Raw genomic sequence first — 7,278 nt, 5'->3', positions numbered from 1 at the left:
ATGTTTAAATCTACCTCTGACCTGGAAACCCCCGCGACCTCGAGTTATCCCACCCATCCAGATCGAACCAATGTCAGTCTTACATTTTGATTAACATATTATGTCTTCCTAAAATGTATAAAAGCAAACTGTACCCATAAAAGCAAACTGGGCACATGTCAGGACCTCCTGAGGCTGTGTCATGGGTGAGTCCTTAACCTTGGCAAAATAAACTTTCTAAATTGACTGAGACCTGTCTCAGATATTTTGGATTCGCAAGTATTTGTGCCCAAATTTCCCCCATTTATAAGGACACCAGTCATATTGGATTAGAAGCCCACCCTATCTCAGCATGACTTCATCTTAACAAATTCCATCTGCAAAAACCCTATTTCCAAATAAGGTCACATTTGGAAGTACTCGGGTTAGGACTTCAATATGTGAATTTGGAGAGGAGCACAAGTCAACTCATTACATCACCCATAGGGTTATATGGAGTAGTAAATATAAAATGCTGCATGTAAAATACTCGAAAAGCATCTGGCCCATTGTAAAAACTCACTGCAACTTTGAGCTGAGATCCGGCCACTGCACTCCAGCCTGGGTGACAGAGCAAGACTCCGTCTCAAAAAAAAAAAAAAAAAAAAACTCACCGCAACTTAACTATCATTATCATTATTGTTATTCATCAAACCTATAATGGGTGCCTTCTCTGTGCCAGACAGTGTGCTGGGTGTTAGAAACTCTAAGATGAATCAGATGTGATCCTTGACCCAAAGGATGCCCAGTCTAACTGGAACCACAAGCATAAATAAAGAATTACAGTCCTCAAGTTCTTTATAGCTAGATCAGTATTCCCAGCTTACTAAGCCAATTTGTACATCGAATGGCATCTGGGGTCAAAATAAATATATTTGATGTTGCCAGAGAATGAAGAAAGTTCATTGATCAGAGGAAAGAAGTTTTCCTTTTTTTCTGGCTTCTTTATATCTTTGCGGAAAAAAATTCCAAGTGTCATGGTCAAACACTACTCTGATTTCTTGTGCAAAGTTTAAGGTGACCTTTACCCTTCCTAATATATCATTGTGATGAAGCCAAAATTTTCTGAGATTCTCAAGACTGGCAGAAAAATAACTTCAGAAACTGGTCCCAAATTGGTAACTGAAGATAAGTTGGAGGGCAGTTCCTTCCTCAAGTGTTGCCGTATATCTTACTTCATTGCGTGTTGATAGTGTATTAAAATTGAAATAAAAATAAAATATTATCTGTGCCATTAAACCTGACCAATTCTCACTTCACTAATCTCCAAACCCTGATTCTTGCTAAAAGATGGACTGTCTTAACCCGCCCTTGGCAAAGATGTACAGTGAAAGAGAGTCCTGAGAGGTGGAACCTTCATCTTTTTGAAAAAAATATCCTGTCATCATTCAATATTTATGGAGCACGCACACCGTGTGAAGCACTGCATCACCAGATGTCCTTTGCTGCCAGAAAGACATTGGTGACAGGGGAGACATTAAATAAACTGGGGGTTTCGTGAGGACAGGGTTTGGGGGTGGGGGTTGGCTTCAGGCAGGACCCTGGTCATGAATCTTGTTCACACATCCAGTGAACCACCCCCGGGAAGCATGGCCCCCCAACCACAGACTTCCTGTCTCTGATTGTCCAGCCTAACAGCTACAGGCACCAGAGTTCCTCACTGGAGAGAGTCCCAAGGTGAGGTGGTGTCCTCAATGGGAGAAGAGGGATGGGATCTAGGAGTGAAGTTGAGGGTGGGGAGGGGGCAGAATGCCACCCCTAGATTGTGTTGGGTGTGTCCCGGAGGGTAAGGGGGCCCTTGATCCAGCCAGTGCTTTGCCCACCAAGCCAGGTTCAGTGGGTGTCTCCTGCTTCTGCTAGGGGAGGGAGGGGGCCCTTTTCAAATTTGCACAAAGCGCCTCGTGGGCTAGTGGTGCCCTAGGGTAGACAGGTGTCTTAGTCTGTTCCTGCTGCTATAAGAAAATAACTTAGACCAGCTACTTTATCAACAATAGGGTTTTACTTTTCACAGTTCTAGAGGCTGGGAAGTCCAAAATCAAGGCACCAGCAGATGTCTGTGAGGGCTGCTGTCTCCTTGCAAGATGAAAGATGTGGCCTTGTTGCTGTGTCTTCACAAAGCAGAAGGGATGAAAGCTCTCTGAAGCCTCTTTTATAAGAGCATGAATCCTATTAATAAGAGACAGGCTTCCCTTTCCAATACCACCACATTGGTGATCAGGTTTCAACACAAATTTTGGAGGAACACAAACATTCAAACCACAGCATGGAGAAGCTGTGACCTAGAACCAAAAAATCTTACATTTCAGTCTTAATTCTTCCACTCATTCACATCACTTTCCCAGTCATGTAACTTCTCTGGGTCTCAGTTTTTCCCTCTGTAAAATGGGGTAGTCAAGTCCACCCTGCCTGCCCCACAAGGTTGAGCTGAAGGTCAGTATTTAAAATTGGATGAGCAGAAAACCTCTTTGCAGTCTCTGAGGAGCTTAGTTCTGTTCTCTCTTCTCCACAGTCTCCTCAGGCATTGCTGGTGGGGTATGCCATCCTCTGCATAACTATGTCCTTCATTCTTCCCTGCTCACCTGCACCCCAGCTGGCACCTTGGGTTGGGCAGGGATTTCCCTCAAATGCTCATCAAGCATCTTAATGGGCAGGATACCTCATTTTTCAAGTTACCTGTGCACCATTCACTGATTGTCTAGCAGTGTGCACTTGAAACTCAGTGTGGGGTGCTCAGTCCCGACCGTCCTGAACCTCATCTGCCCTCCTGCACGGCAGACCAGTAGGTCACCTGGCTTCACCTCCACAGCCACCTGAGTGAGGACAGACAGCAACCACACTGGGTTGGATGTGTGAATCCTGGGGGAACAACTTCTGGGAGCCCTTGACCTTTCTGCATCCAGGGCAGTTCTGATGAGATGCGACTCCAAGTAAACGACCTCAGTGATTACTGTGGTCACTGGTGGGAGGCACAGAGGAGGGCTAGAGGGCTGGACAGGGAGTGGAAGAGAAGTTCCCTCACCAAAGACAAGGAAGCACATTCCAAGCAAAGCAACAGTGTGTGCAGAGACACAGAGAATGGGAAAGGATGGGGCAGATTCCAGAAACGCTGCAAGGTTCCCTGTGACAGGGCAATGGTGTGGCAGAGTCCTGGGAAACAAGGCCATGGAGGTTGGAGCTGGCCTGCGAGAAACCTGGAATGCTATGCTAAGGAGCTTGCACTCAGTTCTGCAGGTGCTGAGGAACCATCTCAGGTTTCCTCCAGCAGAAAAAGGGCATGATCAGAGGTGTGTTTCTCAAAGACTCTCTGGTGGCAGAATGGAGGGAAAATTCGGGAGAAAGTGGTAGGAAGAATCTGCACATAGGAAGTTGTTGTAATAGGTCGGTTTAGAGACGTTAAGAGCCCGCACAGCACAGGGTCAGTGTGGAGGGCGCCGAAGCGGGTTTTGCTCAGAGGTTGTCCAGAATAGTGATGAAGAACGTGACTCCACAGCCGGGCTTCCTGCGGTTGAGTCCTGGCTTTACTGTTCACCATCCTATGGCTTTGGGCAAATTACTCACCGCTTCAGTGCCTCGGTTTCTCCACATGCTGGGAGGGTACCAGTGGTACTCCACCTCATACGGTTGTTGAAAGCCTTCAAAGTAGTTCTTGGCAAAGACTGTCAAAATGTTAGCTCTTATTAGGAGACTGTATTAGTCAGGGTTCTCTAGAGGACAGAACTAATAGGATAGAGGTATATAGAAAGGGGAGTTTATTAAGGAGTACTGACTCATCACAAAGTGAGGTCCCACATTAGGCCATCTGCAAGCTGAGGAGCAAGGAAGCCAGTCCGAGCTCCAAAACCTCAAAAGTAGGGAAGCCGACAGTGCAGCCTTCAGTCTGTCGAAGGGCCAAGAGTCCCAAAGCTGAAGAACTTGGAGTCCAGTGCTCGACGGCAGGCAGCACCCAGCATGGGAGAAAGATGGAGGCCAGAAGACTTAACCAGTCTAGTCCTTCCACATTTCTCTGCCTGCTTTTATCCTAGCCATGTTGGCAGCTGACTAGATGGGCGGGCACCCAGATTGAGGGTGGGTTTGCCTCTCCCAGTCCACTGACTCAAATGTTAATCTCCTTTGGCAACACCCTCACAGACACACCCAGGAACAATACTTTGTATCCTTCAATCCAATCAAGTTGACACTCAATATTAACCATCACAGAAAACAGACGGGATCTGGTGCCTGGTTAGAAGTGGGGAAAGAGCAGCTCCCCAGTGTTGCCAATGCTATTGTGGCTAGGAATCATCTGCCTCCTCCTCCTCCTCCTCCTCCTCCTCCTCCTCCGCCAGCTCCTGCAGGGATGCAGGTTGCTGTACTGATCAGGAGCTTACATTCTGAGATCAGATTCACCTACTCTCTCTCTCTGGCCTTGAGCAAGTTTTTAAATCTCCTGTCTTAGTCTCTACATCTGTAAAATGGGGATAACACTAATATCCACCTCACAAGATTGTTTGAGGATTAAATGAGATGATATGAGGAATAACCAGCATATGGGGAGTGTTTGATAGGATTATTCAATCTTACTTGTATTATTACTCATCAACGATAGGAGAAGCAGCAGCACTGGGCAACAAAGCAGAGGAAATACAGTTGGGTGTAGGTTGTACGGAGGGCAGCTGGAACTAGGGAGGGGAACTCAGGAGAGATGGAGGAGGGAGCACCCACATGAGGAAGACAAAAAATATTAGGCCTCCAATAAATATCTGATCAACCTTGAAGTCTGAGCAACACATTAAAGAAAATGAAAAATTAACAAGGAAGGGAAATTCGGTGAAGTTGCTTTATTCTGGCATAGCTGGATCCAAATATAAATTTCAAACATTTTTGGTGAAAAGTTTTCTAAAATGTATTACACATTTCCCTGCGACTTGGTATTTGGCATATCTATTCACTTATTCTTTCAACATTTCTTAATCGAGGACTTCATATTAAGCTCTGTGCTAGCTCTTCAGGGATACAGATAGAAAGTAGATCAAGTCCCTGCCTTATGAGAAGCTTACTTCTAATTTTTCAGTTTCGTGAACTTTGAATGGGAAGCATGCTTATATTTAAACTTTGGGGGTACATACTGGACTGTCTACTTAAAATTCTGAAGTGGGACTCCTTCCTGAAAGAGTATCTACTTTAACTGTTTTTGTAGTAGATTGCAAGTAGAAAAGGAGACTTTAATGTTCTTTGGGTTTTTTGTTTGTTTGTTAGTTTGTTTTTTGTTTTTTTAAGAGACGGAGTCTCTCTCTGTCCCTCAGGCTGGAGTACAATCATAGCTCACTGCAGCCTCCAACTCCTAGGCAAAAGCCATCCGCCTGCCTCAGCCTCCCGGTAGCTGAGACTACAGGCATGCGTCACCACACCTGGGTAATTTTTAAAAATTTTTTTATAGAGATGGAGGCCTCACTATCTTGCCCAGGCTGGTCTTAAACTCCTGGGCTCAAGCAATCTTCCCACCTGGGCCTCCCAAAGTGCTAGGATTATAGGCAAGAGCTACTGTGCCCAGCCAGACTTTAATTTTTATAATTATGTAAAACATACAGAAAACTACAGAGTGTTCCTATTACCCAGATGATAATCTAACACTTAGCCATATTTTCAAGCACTTATTTTAAGTAAAAAAAAAAAAAAAAAAAAAAAAAAAAAAGTTGATAGAACCAAAACTTCCTATGTCAACCTACATATGAAATAATATTTTTCAAACAGAATTTAAAGTTAATTCAGTATTGTTCTCCTCCTGAATAAGACAAGGATTTAGCATACTTAAAAAACTCGTTGGTCAGGCATGAAGGCTCATGCTTGTAATCCCAGTACTTTGGGAGGCCAAGGCAGGAGGATCACTTGAGGTCAGGACTTCTAGACCAGCCTGGCCAACATGGTGAAACCCTATCTCTACTAAAAATACAAAATGTAACCAGGTGTGGTGGTGCACACTTGTAAGCCCAGGTACTCGGGAGGCTGAGGCAGGGGAATTGCTTGAACCTGGGAGGCAGAGTTTGTAGTGAGCCAAGATCACACCACTGTGCTCCAGCCTGGGCAGCATAGTGAGACCCTCATTGGACTTCTCCTTGTTGGACTTCTCCCCATTTTTAAGTTGCTTTTTATTATGTAGAGATTTTATTTTACTTTTTATATAATGTAGGTTTCTGAAAAGTAAATTAACTAAATTTCCCACTTGTGTGCTCACCATCGTTTCTTGTGTCCCATACCTCTGTGGATTTTCAGTGGGTCTCCAGATGGTAAACTTTCTTAGAATAGAATGGCTGAAAAGTCTTGATTTCACACTCATTCTTGAAAGATGGTTTAGCTGGGTATAAGATTCTAGATTCACTTTTCCCCCCTCGCTTCAGCACTTTTAAGTCATTATTTCATTGTGTGGCCACAGAAAAACTTACTGTCATGCTAGCAGTCATTGTTTGGAAGGTAATCAGTCTCCTCTGTCTGGTAAATATTAGGCTTATTTTTAAAAATCTCTTTGGTTCTGTAGTTTCTTTATGATGTGCCTAGATGTGATATTTAGAACGCAATTTTAATCTAATTGGGCAAGTCACTACCTGTACATTTCCACTTTACGGTTTGCACACATGATGACACGGAACTCACAGAGTTGCTGTGGGAATTAGAGGCAATGGATCTGGAATACTTTGTAAATATTGTGAGAATGTGCAAATGGCAGCTGACTTGGAATTTAGGGTTATTTGGGAGAAACATTATTGACACTTGAGAAAAGTGCTTCAGAGAGGACAACTAAGCATTTGTCACCAAAGGAACAATTCACTAGTTAAAGGAATAATTAATTAGATTTGGGGGCATATAACATGAACCAATCACTGAAAGTCTGACCCAATCTGGTAATTTGGGGGTCTTATCTGTCTACCCAATTCCCACACTATGTTCTAGGCACCCCAGAAATGGACTCTGTCCTTGTTGAGAACTTCCCTCCAGATCTGATGCTCTGTCTTCCCAGTCATCCTTGTCTCCCCTTCACCGATGACTTGAGTCTCCTCTGGTCCACACCCCTCCAGTCAACCCAGACCTAAGACCTCCTGTCTCAACTCTGCCGAGTTCTTCTGGGGAACTGAGCATTAATAGAGAAAATATGGTAGTTATTTAGAAGAGTAAGAATACATTAATGAACTCCTCACAGGTGTAAACTGGTTCTAAAGATAAAAACTCAGGATGGGAACAAACCACACACTCCCCTCCACTCCCTCCCCACACACCCACGAGCAATGT

This window comes from Macaca thibetana, chromosome 1 (genome assembly GCF_024542745.1).
Source record: "Macaca thibetana thibetana isolate TM-01 chromosome 1, ASM2454274v1, whole genome shotgun sequence".
Classification (NCBI taxonomy): Eukaryota; Metazoa; Chordata; class Mammalia; order Primates; family Cercopithecidae; genus Macaca; species Macaca thibetana.
The sequence above is the reverse complement of the archived record's forward strand: the minus strand, read 5'-3'. Positions refer to the sequence as shown.